This window comes from Ambystoma mexicanum, chromosome 1p, assembly GCF_040938575.1.
Source record: "Ambystoma mexicanum isolate Mex_15411 chromosome 1p, UKY_AmexF1_1, whole genome shotgun sequence".
Taxonomy (NCBI): domain Eukaryota; kingdom Metazoa; phylum Chordata; class Amphibia; order Caudata; family Ambystomatidae; genus Ambystoma; species Ambystoma mexicanum.
The window spans coordinates 18,638,766-18,661,990 of NC_090921.1; the positions used below are offsets into that span (position 1 = coordinate 18,638,766).

Genomic DNA, 23,225 nt, shown 5'->3' on the forward strand with positions numbered 1-23,225 from the left:
AGAAGCCCCAGGCATAGCCCGGCAGCACATGTGGAGGCGTGTGAGAAGCCCCAGGCATAGCCCGGCAGCACATGTGGAGGCGTGTGAGAAGCCCAGGCACAGCCCGGCAGCACATGTGGAGGCATGTGAGAAGCCCAGGCATAGCCCGGCAGCACATGTGGAGGCGTGTGAGAAGCCCAGGCATTGCCTTGGCAGCACACGTGGAGGCGTGTGAGAAGCCCCAGGCATAGCCCCCGCAGCACATGTGGAGGCATGTGAGAAGCCCAGGCATTGCCTTGGCAGCACACGTGGAGGCGTGTGAGAAGCCCCAGGCATAGCCCTGCAGCACATGTGGAGGCATGTGAGAAGCCCAGGCATAGCCCGGCAGCACATGTGGAGGCGTGTGAGAAGCCCAGGCATTGCCTTAGCAGCACACGTGGAGGCGTGTGAGAAGCCCCAGGCATAGCCCTGCAGCACATGTGGAGGCCTGTGAGAAGCCCCTGGCATAGCCCCCGCAGCACATGTGGAGGTGTGTGAGAAGCCCCTGCAGCACACGTGGAGGCATGTGAGAAGCCCCAGGCATAGCCCTGCAGCACATGTGGAGGCCTGTGAGAAGCCCCAGGCATAGCCCTGCAGCACATGTGGAGGCGTGTGAGAAGCCCCAGGCATAGCCCTGCAGCACATGTGGAGGCGTGTGAGAAGCCCCAGGCATAGCCCTGAAGCACACGTGGAGGCGTGTGGGAAGCCCCAGGCATAGCCCTGCAGCACATGTGGAGGCCTGTGAGAAGCCCCTGGCATAGCCCCCGCAGCACATGTGGAGGTGTGTGAGAAGCCCCTGCAGCACACGTGGAGGTGTGTGAGAAGCCCCAGGCATAGCCCGGCAGCACATGTGGAGGCGTGTGAGAAGCCCAGGCACAGCCCGGCAGCACATGTGGAGGCATGTGAGAAGCCCAGGCATAGCCCGGCAGCACATGTGGAGGCGTGTGAGAAGCCCAGGCATTGCCTTGGCAGCACACGTGGAGGCGTGTGAGAAGCCCCAGGCATAGCCCTGCAGCACATGTGGAGGCCTGTGAGAAGCCCCTGGCATAGCCCCCGCAGCACATGTGGAGGTGTGTGAGAAGCCCCAGGCATAGCCCGGCAGCACATGTGGAGGCGTGTGAGAAGCCCAGGCATAGCCCGGCAGCACACGTGGAGGCGTGTGGGAAGCCCCAGGCATAGCCCTGCAGCACATGTGGAGGCCTGTGAGAAGCCCCTGGCATAGCCCCCGCAGCACATGTGGAGGTGTGTGAGAAGCTCCTGCAGCACACGTGGAGGTGTGTGAGAAGCCCCAGGCATAGCCCGGCAGCAGATGTGGAGGCGTGTGAGAAGCCACAGGCATAATCCTGCAGCACAAGTGGAGGTGTGTGAGAAGCCCCAGACATAGCCCTGCAGCACACGTGGAGGCGTGTGAGAAGCCCCAGGCATAGCCCTGCAGCACATGTGGAGGCGTGTGAGAAGCCCCAGACATAGCCCCTGTAGCACACGTGGAGGTGTGTGAGAAGCCCCAGGCATAGCCCGGCAGCACATGTGGAGGCGTGTGAGAAGCCCCAGGCATAGCCCGGCAGCACATGTGGAGGCGTGTGAGAAGCCCAGGCACAGCCCGGCAGCACATGTGGAGGCATGTGAGAAGCCCAGGCATAGCCCGGCAGCACATGTGGAGGCGTGTGAGAAGCCCAGGCATTGCCTTGGCAGCACACGTGGAGGCGTGTGAGAAGCCCCAGGCATAGCCCCCGCAGCACATGTGGAGGCATGTGAGAAGCCCAGGCATTGCCTTGGCAGCACACGTGGAGGCGTGTGAGAAGCCCCAGGCATAGCCCTGCAGCACATGTGGAGGCATGTGAGAAGCCCAGACATAGCCCTGCAGCACATGTGGAGGCGTGTGAGAAGCCCCAGACATAGCCCCTGCAGCACATGTGGAGGTGTGTGAGAAGCCCCAGACATAGCCCCTGCAGCACATGTGGAGGCCTGTGAGAAGCCCCTGGCATAGCCCCCGCAGCACATGTGGAGGTGTGTGAGAAGCCCCTGCAGCACACGTGGAGGTGTGTGAGAAGCCCCAGGCATAGCCCGGCAGCACATGTGGAGGCGTGTGAGAAGCCCCAGGCATAGCCCGGCAGCACATGTGGAGGCGTGTGAGAAGCCCCAGACATAGCCCCTGTAGCACACGTGGAGGTGTGTGAGAAGCCCCAGGCATAGCCCGGCAGCACATGTGGAGGCGTGTGAGAAGCCCCAGGCATAGCCCGGCAGCACATGTGGAGGCGTGTGAGAAGCCCAGGCACAGCCCGGCAGCACATGTGGAGGCATGTGAGAAGCCCAGGCATAGCCCGGCAGCACATGTGGAGGCGTGTGAGAAGCCCAGGCATTGCCTTGGCAGCACACGTGGAGGCGTGTGAGAAGCCCCAGGCATAGCCCCCGCAGCACATGTGGAGGCATGTGAGAAGCCCAGGCATTGCCTTGGCAGCACACGTGGAGGCGTGTGAGAAGCCCCAGGCATAGCCCTGCAGCACATGTGGAGGCATGTGAGAAGCCCAGGCATAGCCCGGCAGCACATGTGGAGGCGTGTGAGAAGCCCAGGCATTGCCTTAGCAGCACACGTGGAGGCGTGTGAGAAGCCCCAGGCATAGCCCTGCAGCACATGTGGAGGCCTGTGAGAAGCCCCTGGCATAGCCCCCGCAGCACATGTGGAGGTGTGTGAGAAGCCCCTGCAGCACACGTGGAGGCATGTGAGAAGCCCCAGGCATAGCCCTGCAGCACATGTGGAGGCCTGTGAGAAGCCCCAGGCATAGCCCTGCAGCACATGTGGAGGCGTGTGAGAAGCCCCAGGCATAGCCCTGCAGCACATGTGGAGGCGTGTGAGATGCCCCAGGCATAGCCCTGAAGCACACGTGGAGGCGTGTGGGAAGCCCCAGGCATAGCCCTGCAGCACATGTGGAGGCCTGTGAGAAGCCCCTGGCATAGCCCCCGCAGCACATGTGGAGGTGTGTGAGAAGCCCCTGCAGCACACGTGGAGGTGTGTGAGAAGCCCCAGGCATAGCCCGGCAGCACATGTGGAGGCGTGTGAGAAGCCCCAGGCATAGCCCGGCAGCACATGTGGAGGCGTGTGAGAAGCCCAGGCACAGCCCGGCAGCACATGTGGAGGCATGTGAGAAGCCCAGGCATAGCCCGGCAGCACATGTGGAGGCGTGTGAGAAGCCCAGGCATTGCCTTGGCAGCACACGTGGAGGCGTGTGAGAAGCCCCAGGCATAGCCCCCGCAGCACATGTGGAGGCGTGTGAGAAGCCCAGGCATAGCCCTGGCAGCACACGTGGAGGCGTGTGAGAAGCCCCAGGCATAGCCCTGCAGCACATGTGGAGGCCTGTGAGAAGCCCCTGGCATAGCCCCCGCAGCACATGTGGAGGTGTGTGAGAAGCCCCAGGCATAGCCCGGCAGCACATGTGGAGGCGTGTGAGAAGCCCAGGCATAGCCCGGCAGCACACGTGGAGGCGTGTGGGAAGCCCCAGGCATAGCCCTGCAGCACATGTGGAGGCCTGTGAGAAGCCCCTGGCATAGCCCCCGCAGCACATGTGGAGGTGTGTGAGAAGCTCCTGCAGCACACGTGGAGGTGTGTGAGAAGCCCCAGGCATAGCCCGGCAGCACATGTGGAGGCGTGTGAGAAGCCCAGGCATAGCCCTGCAGCACATGTGGAGGCATGTGAGAAGCCCCAGGCATAGCCCAGCAGCACATGTGGAGGCGTGTGAGAAGCCCAGGCATAGCCCTGGCAGCACACGTGGAGGCGTGTGAGAAGCCCCAGGCATAGCCCTGCAGCACATGTGGAGGCCTGTGAGAAGCCCCTGGCATAGCCCCCGCAGCACATGTGGAGGTGTGTGAGAAGCCCCAGGCATAGCCCTGCAGCACATGTGGAGGCGTGTGAGAAGCCACAGGCATAATCCTGCAGCACATGTGGAGGTGTGTGAGAAGCCCCAGACATAGCCCTGCAGCACATGTGGAGGTGTGTGAGAAGCCCCAGGCATAGCCCTGCAGCACATGTGGAGGCGTGTGAGAAGCCACAGGCATAATCCTGCAGCACATGTGGAGGTGTGTGAGAAGCCCCAGACATAGCCCTGCAGCACATGTGGAGGCGTGTGAGAAGCCCCAGACATAGCCCCTGCAGCACATGTGGAGGCGTGTGAAAAGCCCCAGGCATAGCCCCTGCAGCACATGTGGAGGCGTGTGAGAAGCCACAGGCATAATCCTGCAGCACATGTGGAGGTGTGTGAGAAGCCCCAGACATAGCCCTGCAGCACATGTGGAGGCGTGTGAGAAGCCCCAGACATAGCCCCTGCAGCACATGTGGAGGTGTGTGAGAAGCCCCAGACATAGCCCCTGCAGCACATGTGGAGGCCTGTGAGAAGCCCCTGGCATAGCCCCCGCAGCACATGTGGAGGTGTGTGAGAAGCCCCTGCAGCACACGTGGAGGTGTGTGAGAAGCCCCAGGCACAGCCCGGCAGCACATGTGGAGGCATGTGAGAAGCCCCTGGCATAGCCCCCGCAGCACATGTGGAGGCGTGTGAGAAGCCCAGGCATTGCCTTGGCAGCACACGTGGAGGCGTGTGAGAAGCCCCAGGCATAGCCCTGCAGCACATGTGGAGGCCTGTGAGAAGCCCCTGGCATAGCCCCGCAGCACATGTGGAGGTGTGTGAGAAGCCCCTGCAGCACACGTGGAGGCGTGTGAGAAGCCCCAGGCATAGCCCTGCAGCACATGTGGAGGCGTGTGAGAAGCCCCAGACATAGCCCCTGTAGCACACGTGGAGGTGTGTGAGAAGCCCCAGGCATAGCCCGGCAGCACATGTGGAGGCGTGTGAGAAGCCCCAGGCATAGCCCGGCAGCACATGTGGAGGCGTGTGAGAAGCCCAGGCACAGCCCGGCAGCACATGTGGAGGCATGTGAGAAGCCCAGGCATAGCCCGGCAGCACATGTGGAGGCGTGTGAGAAGCCCAGGCATTGCCTTGGCAGCACACGTGGAGGCGTGTGAGAAGCCCCAGGCATAGCCCCCGCAGCACATGTGGAGGCATGTGAGAAGCCCAGGCATTGCCTTGGCAGCACACGTGGAGGCGTGTGAGAAGCCCCAGGCATAGCCCTGCAGCACATGTGGAGGCATGTGAGAAGCCCAGGCATAGCCCGGCAGCACATGTGGAGGCGTGTGAGAAGCCCAGGCATTGCCTTAGCAGCACACGTGGAGGCGTGTGAGAAGCCCCAGGCATAGCCCTGCAGCACATGTGGAGGCCTGTGAGAAGCCCCTGGCATAGCCCCCGCAGCACATGTGGAGGTGTGTGAGAAGCCCCTGCAGCACACGTGGAGGCATGTGAGAAGCCCCAGGCATAGCCCTGCAGCACATGTGGAGGCCTGTGAGAAGCCCCAGGCATAGCCCTGCAGCACATGTGGAGGCGTGTGAGAAGCCCCAGGCATAGCCCTGCAGCACATGTGGAGGCGTGTGAGAAGCCCCAGGCATAGCCCTGAAGCACACGTGGAGGCGTGTGGGAAGCCCCAGGCATAGCCCTGCAGCACATGTGGAGGCCTGTGAGAAGCCCCTGGCATAGCCCCCGCAGCACATGTGGAGGTGTGTGAGAAGCCCCTGCAGCACACGTGGAGGTGTGTGAGAAGCCCCAGGCATAGCCCGGCAGCACATGTGGAGGCGTGTGAGAAGCCCAGGCACAGCCCGGCAGCACATGTGGAGGCATGTGAGAAGCCCAGGCATAGCCCGGCAGCACATGTGGAGGCGTGTGAGAAGCCCAGGCATTGCCTTGGCAGCACACGTGGAGGCGTGTGAGAAGCCCCAGGCATAGCCCCCGCAGCACATGTGGAGGCGTGTGAGAAGCCCAGGCATAGCCCTGGCAGCACACGTGGAGGCGTGTGAGAAGCCCCAGGCATAGCCCTGCAGCACATGTGGAGGCCTGTGAGAAGCCCCTGGCATAGCCCCCGCAGCACATGTGGAGGTGTGTGAGAAGCCCCAGGCATAGCCCGGCAGCACATGTGGAGGCGTGTGAGAAGCCCAGGCATAGCCCGGCAGCACACGTGGAGGCGTGTGGGAAGCCCCAGGCATAGCCCTGCAGCACATGTGGAGGCCTGTGAGAAGCCCCTGGCATAGCCCCCGCAGCACATGTGGAGGTGTGTGAGAAGCTCCTGCAGCACACGTGGAGGTGTGTGAGAAGCCCCAGGCATAGCCCGGCAGCACATGTGGAGGCGTGTGAGAAGCCACAGGCATAATCCTGCAGCACATGTGGAGGTGTGTGAGAAGCCCCAGACATAGCCCTGCAGCACACGTGGAGGCGTGTGAGAAGCCCCAGGCATAGCCCTGCAGCACATGTGGAGGCGTGTGAGAAGCCCCAGACATAGCCCCTGTAGCACACGTGGAGGTGTGTGAGAAGCCCCAGGCATAGCCCGGCAGCACATGTGGAGGCGTGTGAGAAGCCCCAGGCATAGCCCGGCAGCACATGTGGAGGCGTGTGAGAAGCCCAGGCACAGCCCGGCAGCACATGTGGAGGCATGTGAGAAGCCCAGGCATAGCCCGGCAGCACATGTGGAGGCGTGTGAGAAGCCCAGGCATTGCCTTGGCAGCACACGTGGAGGCGTGTGAGAAGCCCCAGGCATAGCCCCCGCAGCACATGTGGAGGCATGTGAGAAGCCCAGGCATTGCCTTGGCAGCACACGTGGAGGCGTGTGAGAAGCCCCAGGCATAGCCCTGCAGCACATGTGGAGGCATGTGAGAAGCCCAGGCATAGCCCGGCAGCACATGTGGAGGCGTGTGAGAAGCCCAGGCATTGCCTTAGCAGCACACGTGGAGGCGTGTGAGAAGCCCCAGGCATAGCCCTGCAGCACATGTGGAGGCCTGTGAGAAGCCCCTGGCATAGCCCCCGCAGCACATGTGGAGGTGTGTGAGAAGCCCCTGCAGCACACGTGGAGGCATGTGAGAAGCCCCAGGCATAGCCCTGCAGCACATGTGGAGGCCTGTGAGAAGCCCCAGGCATAGCCCTGCAGCACATGTGGAGGCGTGTGAGAAGCCCCAGGCATAGCCCTGCAGCACATGTGGAGGCGTGTGAGAAGCCCCAGGCATAGCCCTGAAGCACACGTGGAGGCGTGTGGGAAGCCCCAGGCATAGCCCTGCAGCACATGTGGAGGCCTGTGAGAAGCCCCTGGCATAGCCCCCGCAGCACATGTGGAGGTGTGTGAGAAGCCCCTGCAGCACACGTGGAGGTGTGTGAGAAGCCCCAGGCATAGCCCGGCAGCACATGTGGAGGCGTGTGAGAAGCCCCAGGCATAGCCCGGCAGCACATGTGGAGGCGTGTGAGAAGCCCAGGCACAGCCCGGCAGCACATGTGGAGGCATGTGAGAAGCCCAGGCATAGCCCGGCAGCACATGTGGAGGCGTGTGAGAAGCCCAGGCATTGCCTTGGCAGCACACGTGGAGGCGTGTGAGAAGCCCCAGGCATAGCCCCCGCAGCACATGTGGAGGCGTGTGAGAAGCCCAGGCATAGCCCTGGCAGCACACGTGGAGGCGTGTGAGAAGCCCCAGGCATAGCCCTGCAGCACATGTGGAGGCCTGTGAGAAGCCCCTGGCATAGCCCCCGCAGCACATGTGGAGGTGTGTGAGAAGCCCCAGGCATAGCCCGGCAGCACATGTGGAGGCGTGTGAGAAGCCCAGGCATAGCCCGGCAGCACACGTGGAGGCGTGTGGGAAGCCCCAGGCATAGCCCTGCAGCACATGTGGAGGCCTGTGAGAAGCCCCTGGCATAGCCCCCGCAGCACATGTGGAGGTGTGTGAGAAGCTCCTGCAGCACACGTGGAGGTGTGTGAGAAGCCCCAGGCATAGCCCGGCAGCACATGTGGAGGCGTGTGAGAAGCCCAGGCATAGCCCTGCAGCACATGTGGAGGCGTGTGAGAAGCCCCAGGCATAGCCCGGCAGCACATGTGGAGGCGTGTGAGAAGCCCAGGCATAGCCCTGGCAGCACACGTGGAGGCGTGAGAAGCCCCAGGCATAGCCCTGCAGCACATGTGGAGGCCTGTGAGAAGCCCCTGGCATAGCCCCCGCAGCACATGTGGAGGTGTGTGAGAAGCCCCAGGCATAGCCCTGCAGCACATGTGGAGGCGTGTGAGAAGCCACAGGCATAATCCTGCAGCACATGTGGAGGTGTGTGAGAAGCCCCAGACATAGCCCTGCAGCACATGTGGAGGCGTGTGAGAAGCCCCAGGCATAGCCCTGCAGCACATGTGGAGGCGTGTGAGAAGCCACAGGCATAATCCTGCAGCACATGTGGAGGTGTGTGAGAAGCCCCAGACATAGCCCTGCAGCACATGTGGAGGCGTGTGAGAAGCCCCAGACATAGCCCCTGCAGCACATGTGGAGGCGTGTGAAAAGCCCCAGGCATAGCCCCTGCAGCACATGTGGAGGCGTGTGAGAAGCCACAGGCATAATCCTGCAGCACATGTGGAGGTGTGTGAGAAGCCCCAGACATAGCCCTGTAGCACATGTGGAGGCGTGTGAGAAGCCCCAGACATAGCCCCTGCAGCACATGTGGAGGTGTGTGAGAAGCCCCAGACATAGCCCCTGCAGCACATGTGGAGGTGTGTGAGAAGCCCCAGGCATAGCCCGGCAGCACATGTGGAGGTGTGTGAGAAGCCCCAGGCATAGCCCTGCAGCACATGTGGAGGCGTGTGAGAAGCCCTGGCATAGCCCTGCAGCACATGTGGAGGTGTGTGAGAAGCCCCAGGCATAGCCCGGCAGCACATGTGGAGGCATGTGAGAAGCCCCAGACATAGCCCCTGCAGCACATGTGGAGGTGTGTGAGAAGCCCCAGGCATAGCCCTGAAGCACATGTGGAGGCGTGTGAGAAGCCCCAGACATAGCCCCTGCAGCACATGTGGAGGTGTGTGAGAAGCCCCAGGCATAGCCCTGAAGCACATGTGGAGGTGTGTGAGAAGCCCCAGGCATAGCCCGGCAGCACATGTGGAGGTGTGTGAGAAGCCCCAGGCATAGCCCTGCAGCACATGTGGAGGCATGTGAGAAGCCCCAGGCATAGCCCCGGCAGCACACGTGGAGGTGTGTGAGAAGCCCAGGCACAGCCCGGCAGCACATGTGGAGGCGTGTGAGAAGCCCCAGGCATAGCCCCTGCAGCACATGTGGAGATGTGTGAGAAGCCCCAGGCATAGCCCTGAAGCACATGTGGAGGTGTGTGAGAAGCCCCAGACATAGCCCCTGCAGCACATGTGGAGGTGTGTGAGAAGCCCCAGGCATAGCCCTGAAGCACATGTGGAGGTGTGTGAGAAGCCCCAGGCATAGCCCGGCAGCACATGTGGAGGTGTGTGAGAAGCCCCAGGCATAGCCCTGCAGCACATGTGGAGGCATGTGAGAAGCCCCAGGCATAGCCCCGGCAGCACACGTGGAGGTGTGTGAGAAGCCCCAGGCATAGCCCCCGCAGCACATGTGAAGGCGTGTGAGAAGCCCCAGGCATAGCCCTGAAGCACATGTGGAGGTGTGTGAGAAGCCCCAGGCATAGCCCGGCAGCACATGTGGAGGTGTGTGAGAAGCCCCAGGCATAGCCCTGCAGCACATGTGGAGGCATGTGAGAAGCCCCAGGCATAGCCCCGGCAGCACACGTGGAGGTGTGTGAGAAGCCCAGGCACAGCCCGGCAGCACATGTGGAGGCGTGTGAGAAGCCCCAGGCATAGCCCCTGCAGCACATGTGGAGGCGTATGAGAAGCCCCAGGCATAGCCCCTGCAGCACATGTGGAGGCCTGTGAGAAGCCCCAGGCATAGCCCCTGCAGCACATGTGGAGGCCTGTGAGAAGCCCCTGGCATAGCCCTGCAGCACATGTGGAGGCCTGTGAGAAGCCCCTGGCATAGCCCCCGCAGCACATGTGGAGGCGTGTGAGAAGCCCCAGGCATAGCCCCTGCAGCACATGTGGAGGCGTGTGAGAAGCCACAGGCATAGCCCTGCAGCACATGTGGAGGCGTGTGAGAAGCCCAGGCATAGCCCTGCAGCACATGTGGAGGTGTGTGAGAAGCCCCAGGCATAGCCCTGAAGCCACCGCCAACCCGCTTCTCGCGAGACTTGCTCCTTTTCCACCTCACGAGACTGAGCCGCGAGTCAGGAAGCAGTACTGCGCAGGCGCACTGATAGTGTCTGCGCAAGGACAGGGCCATGGCTCTTATGTTATCGCCCAGCCACATCTCGCGAGACTTGCGCTTCTTTCACCTCTCGTGAGACCGAGCCATCTACAGCAGTACTACGCAGGCGCACTGAAATTACGTGTGTATCTCCGAAGGCACCGCCCACCCACATCTCGCGATACTTGCGCCTCCTTTACCTCTCGCGAGACAGCCGCGTGACAATGGAGTGGTACTGCACAGGCGACCTGAATGCTTCACTGCGTGCACGGCGGGATGTAAAGCCCTGACCCGGCTGCTTCTTTTCCCTTCTCCTCGCATCTCGCGAGAGCTGCTTGTTTTGCACATTCTCGCGAGATGATGGACCAGTACTGCGCAGTCGCACTGGACGTGTTACGGCCTAGGGAGCTTTTTCAAGGGTCCATTGCAGAGAAACCTTCACTGCTGTTCTGCCCCAGCCTCCCAAACAAGAGCACGGCCGCTGCCTGGGGCTGAAGGACCCAGCCCTGCTGCACTCCCAGAGCACCTGCTGCCTGGAGCTGAAGGGCCCTGCCCCAGCCCTGCTGGCCTCCTAGAACACCTGCTGCTGAAGGACCCTGCCCCAGCCCTGCTGGCCTCCTAGAACACCTGCTGCCAGGGGCTGAAGGGCCCTGCCCCAGCCCTGCTGGCCTCCTAGAACACCTGCTGCCAGGGGCTGAAGGACCCTGCCCCAGCCCTGCTGGCCTCCCAGAACACCTGCTGCCTGGGGCTGAAGAACCCAGCCCTGCTGCACTCCCAGAGCACCTGCTGCCAGGGGCTGAAGGACCCTGCCCCAGCCCTGCTGGCCTCCTAGAACACCTGCTGCTGAAGGACCCTGCCCCAGCCCCGCTGGCCTCCTAGAACACCTCCTGCCTGGGGCTGAAGAACCCTGCCCCAGCCCTGCTGGCCTCCCAGAACACCTGCTGCCTGGGGCTGAAGGACCCTGCCCCAGCCCTGCTGGCCTCCTAGAGCACCTGCTGCCTGGGGCTGAAGGACCCTGCCCCAGCCCTGCTGGCCTCCTAGAACACCTGCTGCTGAAGGACTCTGCCCCAGCCCTGCTGGCCTCCTAGAACACCTGCTGCTGAAGGACCCTGCCCCAGCCCTGCTGGCCTCCCAGAACACCTGCTGCCTGGGGCTGAAGAACCCAGCCCTGCTGCACTCCCAGAGCACCTGCTGCCAGGGGCTGAAGGACCCTGCCCCAGCCCTGCTGGCCTCCTAGAACACCTGCTGCTGAAGGACCCTGCCCCAGCCCCGCTGGCCTCCTAGAACACCTGCTGCCTGGGGCTGAAGAACCCTGCCCCAGCCCTGCTGGCCTCCCAGAACACCTGCTGCCTGGGGCTGAAGGACCCTGCCCCAGCCCTGCTGGCCTCCTAGAGCACCTGCTGCCTGGGGCTGAAGGACCCTGCCCCAGCCCTGCTGGCCTCCTAGAACACCTGCTGCTGAAGGACCCTGCCCCAGCCCTGCTGGCCTCCTAGAACACCTGCTGCTGAAGGACCCTGCCCCAGCCCTGCTGGCCTCCTAGAACACCTGCTGCCTGGAGCTGAAGGGCCCTGCCCCAGCCCTGCTGGCCTCCTAGAACACCTGCTGAAGGACCCTGCCCCAGCCCTGCTGGCTTCCTAGAACACCTGCTGAAGGACCCTGCCCCAGCCCTGCTGGCCTCCTAGAACACCTGCTGCCAGGGGCTGAAGGACCCAGCCCTGCTTCACTCCCAGAGCACCTGCTGCCTGGAGCTGAAGGGCCCTGCCCCAGCCCTGCTGGCCTCCTAGAACACCTGCTGCCAGGGGCTGAAGGGCCCTGCCCCAGCCCTGCTGGCCTCCTAGAACACCTGCTGCCAGGGGCTGAAGGACCCTGCCCCAGCCCTGCTGGCCTCCTAGAACACCTGCTGCCTGGAGCTGAAGGGCCCTGCCCCAGCCCTGCTGCACTCCCAGAGCACCTGCTGCCTGGAGCTGAAGGGCCCTGCCCCAGCCCTGCTGGCCTCCTAGAACACCTGCTGCTGAAGGACCCTGCCCCAGCCCTGCTGGCCTCCCAGAACACCTGCTGCCTGGGGCTGAAGAACCCAGCCCTGCTGCACTCCCAGAGCACCTGCTGCCAGGGGCTGAAGGACCCTGCCCCAGCCCTGCTGGCCTCCTAGAACACCTGCTGCTGAAGGACCCTGCCCCAGCCCCGCTGGCCTCCTAGAACACCTGCTGCCTGGGGCTGAAGAACCCTGCCCCAGCCCTGCTGGCCTCCCAGAACACCTGCTGCCTGGGGCTGAAGGACCCTGCCCCAGCCCTGCTGGCCTCCTAGAGCACCTGCTGCCTGGGGCTGAAGGACCCTGCCCCAGCCCTGCTGGCCTCCTAGAACACCTGCTGCTGAAGGACCCTGCCCCAGCCCTGCTGGCCTCCTAGAACACCTGCTGCTGAAGGACCCTGCCCCAGCCCTGCTGGCCTCCTAGAACACCTGCTGCCTGGAGCTGAAGGGCCCTGCCCCAGCCCTGCTGGCCTCCTAGAACACCTGCTGAAGGACCCTGCCCCAGCCCTGCTGGCTTCCTAGAACACCTGCTGAAGGACCCTGCCCCAGCCCTGCTGGCCTCCTAGAACACCTGCTGCCAGGGGCTGAAGGACCCAGCCCTGCTTCACTCCCAGAGCACCTGCTGCCTGGAGCTGAAGGGCCCTGCCCCAGCCCTGCTGGCCTCCTAGAACACCTGCTGCTGAAGGACCCTGCCCCAGCCCTGCTGGCCTCCTAGAACACCTGCTGCTGAAGGACCCTGCCCCAGCCCTGCTGGCCTCCTAGAACACCTGCTGCCTGGAGCTGAAGGGCCCTGCCCCAGCCCTGCTGGCCTCCTAGAACACCTGCTGAAGGACCCTGCCCCAGCCCTGCTGGCTTCCTAGAACACCTGCTGAAGGACCCTGCCCCAGCCCTGCTGGCCTCCTAGAACACCTGCTGCCAGGGGCTGAAGGACCCAGCCCTGCTTCACTCCCAGAGCACCTGCTGCCTGGAGCTGAAGGGCCCTGCCCCAGCCCTGCTGGCCTCCTAGAACACCTGCTGCCTGGAGCTGAAGGGCCCTGCCCCAGCCCTGCTGGCCTCCTAGAACACCTGCTGAAGGACCCTGCCCCAGCCCTGCTGGCCTCCTAGAACACCTGCTGCTGAAGGACCCTGCCCCAGCCCTGCTGGCCTCCTAGAACACCTGCTGCTGAAGGACCCTGCCCCAGCCCTGCTGGCCTCCTAGAACACCTGCTGCCTGGAGCTGAAGGGCCCTGCCCCAGCCCTGCTGGCCTCCTAGAACACCTGCTGAAGGACCCTGCCCCAGCCCTGCTGGCTTCCTAGAACACCTGCTGAAGGACCCTGCCCCAGCCCTGCATGGGCCTCCTAGAACACCTGCTGCCAGGGGCTGAAGGACCCAGCCCTGCTGCACTCCCAGAGCACCTGCTGCCTGGAGCTGAAGGGCCCTGTCCCAGCCCTGCTGGCCTCCTAGAACACCTGCTGAAGGACCCTGCCCCAGCCCTGCTGGCTTCCTAGAACACCTGCTGAAGGACCCTGCCCCAGCCCTGCTGGCCTCCTAGAACACCTGCTGCCAGGGGCCGAATGACCCAGCCCTGCTGCACTCCCAGAGCACCTGCTGCCTGGAGCTGAAGGACCCTGCCCCAGCCCTGCTGGCTTCCTAGAACACCTGCTGAAGGACCCTGCCCCAGCCCTGCTGGCTTCCTAGAACACCTTCTGCCAGGGGCTGAAGGACCCTGCCCCAACCCTGCTGGCTTCCTAGAACACCTGCTGAAGGACCCTGCCCCAGCCCTGCTGGCCTCCTAGAACACTTGCTGCCAGGGGCTGAAGGGCCCTGCCGGCCTCCTAGAACACCTGCTGCCAGGGGCTGAAGGACCCTGCCCCAGCCCTGCTGGCCTCCTAGAACACCTGCTGAAGGACCATACCCCAGCCCTGCTGGCCTCCTAGAACACCTGCTGCCAGGGGCTGAAGGGCCCTGCCCCAGCCCTGCTGGCCTCCTAGAACACCTGCTGCTGAAGGACCCTGCCCCAGCCCTGCTGGCTTCCTAGAACACCTGCTGAAGGACCCTGCCCCAGCCCTACTGGCCTCCTAGAACACCTGCTGCCAGGGGCTGAAGGGCCCTGCCGGCCTCCTAGAACACCTGCTGCCAGGGGCTGAAGGACCCTGCCCCAGCCCTGCTGGCCTCCTAGAACACCTGCTGCTGAAGGACCCTGCCCCAGCCCTGCTGGCTTCCTAGAACACCTGCTGAAGGACCCTGCCCCAGCCCTGCTGGCCTCCTAGAACACCTGCTGCCAGGGGCTGAAGGGCCCTGCCCCAGCCCTGCTGGCCTCCTAGAACACCTGCTGCCTGGGGCTGAAGGACCCAGCCCTGCTGCACTCCCAGAGCACCTGCTGCCTGGGGCGGAAAGGCCCTGCCCCAGCCCTGCTGGCCTCCCAGAGCACCTGCTGCCTGGGGCTGAAGGACCCTGTCCCAGCCCTGCTGGCTTCCTAGAACACCTGCTGCCTGGGGCTGAAGGACCCTGTCCCAGCCCTGCTGGCTTCCTAGAGCACCTGCTGCCTGGGGCGGAAGGGCCCTGCCCCAGCCCTGCTGGCCTCCCAGAGCACCTGCTGCCTGGGGCTGAAGGACCCTGTCCCAGCCCTGCTGGCTTCCTAGAACACCTGCTGCCTGGGGCTGAAGGACCCTGTCCCAGCCCTGCTGGCTTCCTAGAGCACCTGCTGCCTGGGGCGGAAGGGCCCTGCCCCAGCCCTGCTGGCCTCCCAGAGCACCTGCTGCCTGGGGCTGAAGGACCCAACCCTGCTGCACTCCCAGAGCACCTGCTGCCTGGGGCTGAAGAAACCCGCCCCAGAACTGCTGGCCTCTTAGAACACCTGGGGCTGAAGGACCCTACCCCAGCCCTGCTGGCTTCCTAGAACACCTGCTGAAGAACCCTACCCCAGCCCTGCTGGCTTCCTAGAACACCTGCTGAAGAACCCTACCCCAGCCCTGCTGGCTTCCTTGAACACCTGCTGCCTGGGGCTGAAGGACCCTGCCCCAGCCCTGCTGTCTTCCTAGAACACCTGAGGCTGAAGGACCCTACCCCAGCCCTGCTGGCCTCCTAGAACACCTGCCTGGAGCTGAAGGACCCTGCCCTAGCCCCGCTGGCCTCCTAGAACACCTGCTGCCTGGGGCTGAAGGACCCTACCCCAGCCCCGCTGGCCTCCTAGAACACCTGCTGCCTGGGGCTGAAGAACCCTACCCCAGCCCTGCTGGTTTCTTAGAACACCTGCTGCCTGGGGCTGAAGGACCCTGCCCCAGCCCTGCTGTCTTCCTAGAACACCTGAGGCTGAAGGACCCTGCCCCAGCCCTGCTGGCTTGCCTGAACACCTGCTCCCTCCAGGTGTTGCCTTGGGGGATTTCAGCCCAAGTGATTCTGTGAACACTTGAGGCCTTCAGTGAACTGCCAAGGACTCAACAGCTGGTAAGTCTGGATTGTTCTCTCCTGCAACTTCACATATCACTAAATAAATAAATAAATATATTTTGCAAATGTATTTTAAATTTGAAAAAGTAGCCATAGTGACCCTGTCTGGCTGCCCCCCTTTTCGAAATGTAAAGTACATTTGTGAGAAATATATATTACACGCCCTGTGGCAGTGGCCGTGTAGTTGTTGCTCAACTCATAGGAAGAGCACTTTTTGTGCGGCTTATAACTTTGCTCCCCCTGGCCAGGTCAGAATTTTTTTGGCAAGTTGGGTGAGGTTTCGTCAAGGGAGGGCAAGTTATAGGGGGGTGACCCATTTTTTTTTTTTTTATGCTTACAACCCAAACCGCTGGGCGGATTTTCACCAAATTTGCAGCCGGGGCAGCAGCTTCGTCCCGAAAGCGTGCTTTTGTAAATTTGGTGTAAATCTGCCCAAAAGTTCTTTTAAAATGGCCTAAATGCAGGTCAAACAAAAATTAGTCATGTCTGGGTTTGGTCCACGGACTCGCTTCCCTGTTCAGTGCGGGCCCCTGATTGATTCAGAAGGAAACAAGACATCGAGCGCACACACTGATTGGATGGTGAATATTGTGAAAGTGTCCGATTACTTTTATTTAGTTTTTTATTTTTATTTTTTTGGGATCTCCTGCCATGTTGTATTCGCGGCCGGTGTCCACGGACATGGCAGTAAAAACATATAAAAAACACAACATTGCACTTGTCAAACATATCAAATAATTTCTGGGGAGGTGTAGTGATGAGGATAGGATGAGAAATGGCTGCAAGAAGCCAAAAAACTGTTGTTTTTCACCCCCAAAGTACGCAAACTGTCTGGAAGTTTTGGGTACAGCGCTGTGATGTTCGCAAACACTTTGGAGGTCCGGGGGCATCTATTCCTATTTCTGCATTACAGGGTTGATGAAAAGCCGTTTTTGAATGGTTGATAACTTTGGCGCCACTCAATGAAACTGCATGACATTTTTCAATCTTATTCTAGACCTGGGGCCTCATTCCGAGTGCAGCAGTAAGGGGTTAACGGCGCCATTAAGGATGCCGGTGCTGTTAACCCCTTACCGCTGCATTCCGAGGTGCTTTAGCGGGAGCCGCTAAAGGACCAGGGAGCTAATAACGGACCTGTTATTAACGGGCCCGTTATTAGCTCCCTCCCCATTCCCATTGAGCCCTATGGGGGCTTCAATGGCGATGGCTTCCCTGACTGGGGAAATACCGGGTCCTCCAGGTTTGGAATGACCCTGAAAGTCCCCATTCGGGGAACCCGGACCCGATTTTGGAGGCAGCCATGCCGCAAATAGCGGCATGGCTACTTCCAAACTCGTAATGAGGCCCACAGTCTTGAATGCCTTTGCAAAGATTGGTGCGATTCTGTATATAGTAACGAAAGGAGTTCACTGCTTCTGATTTCAGCTACATTCCATTCTCCGTGTTACCAGTGTTCCGGTATTCTTATTCCTTTACTGTTTCACCGTTGCTGACTCCCGTCTGCTAATCGGACTGCCATTGCCTCTGGTCCTTAACTTTATCTCTATTACTGTTCCTCTTCGCTGCTCCACTACTGTCCGGTCCTTGAGTTACTCTCCACCTACTCCCTCAGCTACAGCGTCCTTGCTGTTACGCCAGCTCCTGCTCCAGGACTCTTAATTAACTCTGCAATCCATTGAAGGATTTCTTCTCCTGTTGGAATTAGTGCACATGCAGGACGTTCTGCCGTACGTTGTCTCCTGTGCACCATCCCAGATCTAGTACACCCCTCGTGCCGACTGGGCTCAGATTCCCTTACTAACCATTCTTGTTTTTTGTGAGATCTCCTGCTAATTGGCACATGCATCCCGTTTTTCACTTGTCATTACTGAAACCCTGCCACCCTGAGACGCGCCTGTTATGACCTGTAGTCAGGATTCTTAGGAAGGATTCTCTGGTAGCCAGCTGTGATCTTCAGGTTACTTTAATCAGGTTTCATCTCAAAGTGATAGGAAGTACTGTACACACCCTCCTTTCCTGTCACTCTCTCTTGGCCCTCTTCCTGCTCCCACCTGTGAGGCTAAAAACCTTGGGGTCATCTTCGACTCTACACTCTCCTTCTCTCCTCACATCTCTGACATCTCTAAGAAGTCACACTACCAACTCCAAGCAACACGTTGGTGGTCTTTCTTCGGCTGGGGCCTCCCTCTGGAACAGCTTCCCTGAAAATTGAGGAGAATCACCTGTGGTTCCGGAAGCACCTCAAAACCTTTATCTTTGGTTCTGTTTTTTCTCCTCCTCTTCCCTGCTGACTTCCTGAAACTGAGTCTGACGGGTTACCTGGCCACCCTCTGATCTCGTGCCTATGTCCCCTCCCACCCCGCCAGTCTGTCCCTGGCAACCCCCGCAATTGGGGACTGTTTTCTGTATCCATAACAGTCCCACTACCACCTGATGTCTGCACTTATCTTTGCACTTGCCACTAGCAGGCCATATTTTTACTTGTTATTTATTCCTCTTCCCATGTACTGCACTTTCCCCTCCCCCTTCCCATGCACTTGCACGATCTGAATGTCACTTGGCCTAGTAGGACCGTTGTCTCTGTTCAACCTCCCTTGCCCCGTCGTGCTTGGAAAGACTTGTGCATAGGCACGTTATAAATGCCATATCATTATCATATCAAGAAAGCCATCTCTTGTTAACCATGCTATTGTACCCATTTGTAGTAATCAGGTAATACTGAATTTCTGTCTTCTAGGACATTAGGAAATAAAATTCTTATATCCACACTACCCAGCTTGTTCTGGAATGCTCCAGAGCCCAAAGAGGTGATTGACGCTTACCTAGTTAGGTTTGTATCATTGGTCTAACTGGAAATTAATCATCTTGTTTTTCCCTTGCAGCCTGGTTACGTGGCAGTGTGTTCTGCGCGCTCTTCTTTTTTTTTTTTTCCCCACATGAATTTTTATTGAACCTTTTCCAAAAACAATACGTAGCCATAAATCACTGGTAAGAAACATCGTCCAAAAAAACAACCAAGCCCCACCCCCCTCCCACCTCACACTCATATACAACCGTGACCATGAGGACAATGGAGAGACAATCATTATACAAATTCCGGGATCAAACGAAGCGTCAATGCTGACAACAGAGGGCTCGCATCATCGAGACTCAAGAAGACCCTGAACGAAATGGGAAGAAGTACATACATCGGAGGCAATTCGTGCCCCCAACTTCTCAGAGTCTCATTGATAGTATCATGCGTGAGGGCTGACAGTCAGATTTGGAGGGCACCCCACCATTTTTCCACTTTTGGGCCAGGCCGCGTCTTCCTGCACCTAATATGGCCTGGACCACCCTCGGGAGAGCGGACTCATCAGAGGCCGGGACCAGCAGACCAAAGAGGAAAACTAGGGGTTGATGATGCAGGTCGGCACCAGAGATCTTCTTAACCCAACCTCGAAAGTCTGACCAAAATAGCTGTAAAGCGGGGCACCCCCCACCAATTCTCCACGCTATTTTATGTTATCTGCTCCTCTGGCTGTTCTTTCATCTACGGCAGAGGGGTGTATCATAGAAAAGAGTTCCCTCGAGTGAAGAGGCCTGAGTTAAGGAATAACCCAGGCTCTTCAATCAAAACGATTCAGCCAAGGAACCAGCACTCGCCTATCGACTCCTCCCGAGCCACTGATTCGGCGAGTAACAGGGCCGATAACTTGGGTGTCCGGGTCGTTATCTCCCGCTCCAATCCCTGGAACGGGAGATAAACGCCACATTATTTCCATTAGCATAACACAACAAGCGAATGGAAATATTGGAAAATATTATTGAGTCTATGTACTTTACTGAGAAAAGTAGATGGAGTCTTTACGATTTCTGTTAGTTCAGTTATTTTAAGTGTGAAAGGTGGTTCCTAAAGGAACCTTCCTTTTTATTTGAAATTTTTTTTTTTTTTTTTTTTTTGTTTTTTTTTGCAGGAGAAGTTAGAACGTAAGGTGAGGAGGGAAGAGGCACCCAGCACTAATATGGAGAGGCAGGTGGACTGGGGAAGATGTTGCATGTGTGTTACTTCTAAGGTAGGGGGCAGTGTTTCTCATGCTCCTTGTTTACAGCTTCCAAAACACTTCAAAATTGCTTCCCCCTGCAGAGTGGTGTGTTGTAGTATATACAGAGGACTGTTGTCTTACTCCAATACAATGTTTAGATGAGTACATTCTTTAATAGATTAAGTAGTTAATGATAAGTCTCCCGTTCACCCCTGACATGTTACCAATATTATAAATGCAACCCCTTGTAGGGACTTTTTATCAAAATGAATTTCACACGTGATGTCATCTTTGTCCTGGATGTTCGTCTTAGCAGTGCACAGTGGTGGCACGAGTTATGGTTGCTTAGCTTTCCAGAACTGGCACATTTCGGAGGTTTTTCAGTTTTACTTGTAACCATAACGTCCCTTAACGTTTTTTCATTGAAGACCATATTGTGTTTCCCAAGTATAAATCTTTAGTTGCAGGGATGTTAAGGTGAGAACTTAATGCAACAAAACCCATGTAATTCAGCTATAAAGCCACCTTAACTTCAGACTCTCTATTGTGCAGACAATGACCACAATGATGACCTCCTAGATCACATCACTGATGCCGTCATTACTTACATGTTGTATGGGAACACTGACATTACAAAGCACATCACTGATGCCATCACTGATGCCAACACTAGTGACAACACTAATTGCATTGTATATAACTGATTACATCAATGATGGAATTAGACATTTCATAATTTATAAGTTAGCTCATGAAAACTTTGATTACCTTAATAATAATTTAGGCCGTGGACTTTGTAATGACAAAGGCTGCGGTCACTGGCCAGCATCAAAGGCCATAGCTAGTTCTAATGTGAATGGCTAAAAGCCATGCTTAGTAGCCCATCACTGTTTTCAAATATACAGTGGGCAACGTTGAACGCTGTAGTCAGTGGCCAGGGCTAAAGGCCATAGCTAGTCCCCATTAATATGTCAGAATATACAGTCGGCAAAGGCTGTGCCCACTGGCTACTATTGTGTTGAAAACCATAGCTAGTGGCTGTTTAGTGTATATAATGAACAGTGGGCACGGCTGAAGGCTATGGCTGGTTAGTGTTGCGTAATATACAATGGGCACAGCCGAAGGCCATCGCTTATTGCATTTGATTGTTTTATATATACAGTGGACATGGCCAAAAGATATACAAACTGATCAAGGTCAAAGGCCATGGGTAGTGGCCCATTTATATGTTGGAATATATAGTGGGTACAGTCAAAGATTGTGGCCACTGGCCAGTATTGGGCTAAAGTCCATGGCTAGTGCCTGTTCAGTGTATATAATATACAGTGGGCACTGTTGAAAGCTGCATCCTCTGGTAAAGGCCAACATCTATGGTTGGCAGCTTGTTGGTGTTTTAAAATATTCAGTGCACATGGGTGAGAGTTGTCACCACTGTCTATAACTGAAGGCCATGACTAGCACCCATTCATGTGTTAAAATAGATTTGACCATGGCTGAAGGCCATGCTTAATGCCAGTTACTGTTGTAATGTAATTAGGGATGTGATCTGTGATGTCGTCATTGTGGTCATAGTCTGGGCAACAGGGGGCGCAAAGTTAAGATGGGCTTAGCTGATTTTCAGGTGTTTTGTTGCATTACGTCCTCACCTTAACAACCCTGCAACAAAAGGTTTTTTTCCTTGAATTTCAAGGGTTTTGTTATTGCATTGACTTTTAGAATGCTACCAGACCACTAGCACAGTCTTCGGCCATGGTCAGTGGGCATGGCCTATGGCCGTGTCCACTGTCCATTTTAAAACGCTACCACCCACTAGCCATGGCTTTCAGATTACAGGCTTTGAGAGCTCACAATGTTTTTAGGCAATGCACAGTGAGATTAAATTATTTGCCATGGAGCTCACACTTTGGTAAAGCAGCCTTCTCCAAGCGATGTACCCCTTTTCAGCGCCATCATTTTGGCACGGGCCGACTTGGCACGCCCATTTCAGCACAGCCTTTTCGGCGCAAAAGCCATTCTGGCACCGTTATTTTGGTGCAAGGGATGTTTGGACGTGGCTGACATTGCAGTCACATCTAAATGCCCTCATGCTAAATAAGATCACAGGACTGCACTGCAACAAACCTCGCCACCTCCCACTTGCGTTGCTTTTCTTTAATTAAATTAATGAAATAAAAAAAACATACATCCTTGCACCCTGGTCTGTCAGAGTCCGAGTCCCAGCATTTAACCACTAGGCTACAATGGCTTTCTGCTTCATGGGTCATACATTTCATACTTGGCTTATAATTTAATATGTTCAATGATAAAAGTCTAGTATGAAACGTGAAATTTCAAACAATATCATTGTAGCATAAGGGTTCAGTGCTGCGTCTCAAACTCCTTAAGGCACAGGTTCTCCGATAGCAGCGTCCAGCATAAATGTGATTTATTTTTAATATATTTTTCTGAATTTTTTCTGTTTTATAATGTTGGCCAGAGACGGTGTAGTCATCTTTTTCAATATATGTGCAATGCAGGGGGGAATGTGTGGTGTGGGGGTGTGCATGCACTGTCTGCGTTTGATGTGAGCGTGTGTGTGTACATGGTGTTAAGTTGTTTGTGAGGGATAAGTTGCATGTAGTTTATAATGTTACAATAAATAAATGTTTCATGTTTAATAGATGTCCCATCCTGTTTTATAATGTTAGTGAATAAATCTTTTTCATGTTTAATCCATATTACAAATTGCAAAGTGCCTGCAGGTTCATGGCAATTGGGACCTCTCGTGCCAAAACATCCTTGCGCCGAGAGGTCCCTGCCCCAACTGGCTGCGTCTAATAGGGCACGCCCGAAAAGAATCTGTGGTGAAAAGGTCACCCCATCACGGTGTGCACCTAACTGGCCATGCCAAAATGTCCTGTCCTGTGCTCCAAGCCCCTTATTTTATGGCTGGTTTCTTGGGGACTGTTTTGATACATCGCACAACCCCCAACTACCCGCATTTAAGCAGCACGGAAACAGGGGGAAATAAATGCCCGGTTGCAAGAATAACACATGCACAGGTACTTTCTGCACCCATAGTGAAAATCAAAAGCTGGCACCCATGAATATACGCACAGTAGTGCTCGGCTTCAAAGTGAGGAAGGGGCCGTCCCCTCAGGCCATGTTGCTTTAAGTGGCCTTTAACTATTTATTAGGCACCATGACCTGAGGGGGCTGGCCCTTTACTAATTTTATAGATAAGCAGGGTCAGTCCTGGTTACTGCATGGATGAGAGACCCGGGTCACCAGTGATTTTTCACCCTTGATGTAGCTGTACAAATATATATATTTTTTTTATTATGTAGAAAACATTGCAGACTTTGAGAACTCCCAATGTTTTTAGTTAATGTACCTGCGTGAAATAATTATTTACCGAGGGTCCCGCACTTTGGTGGAGCAGTGTGCTACAAGCCTCTTGTTTTATGGCTGGTTTCTTGGGGACTGTTTTGATACATCGCACAACCCCCAACTACCCGCAGTTAATCAGCACGGAAATGGGGAAAAAATGATCGGCTGCAGGAATAACATATGCCCGGGTACTTTTGCCCCCAAAGCGAAATTCAGAG

General features: G+C 57.5%; 1 protein-coding gene across 1 annotated transcript in view; it reads left to right on the top strand.

The window, feature by feature from the left end:
• Positions 1-13,386: 13,386 nt before the first annotated feature.
• LOC138564038 (zinc finger protein ZFP2-like) overlaps positions 13,387-23,225 on the top strand; it is a 112,388-nt gene continuing 102,549 nt past the window's right edge. The window contains exon 1 of the mRNA XM_069642881.1: positions 13,387-15,610. The gene's annotated coding sequence lies outside the window, so the exon portion shown is untranslated. The remainder of the gene's footprint in view (positions 15,611-23,225) is intronic.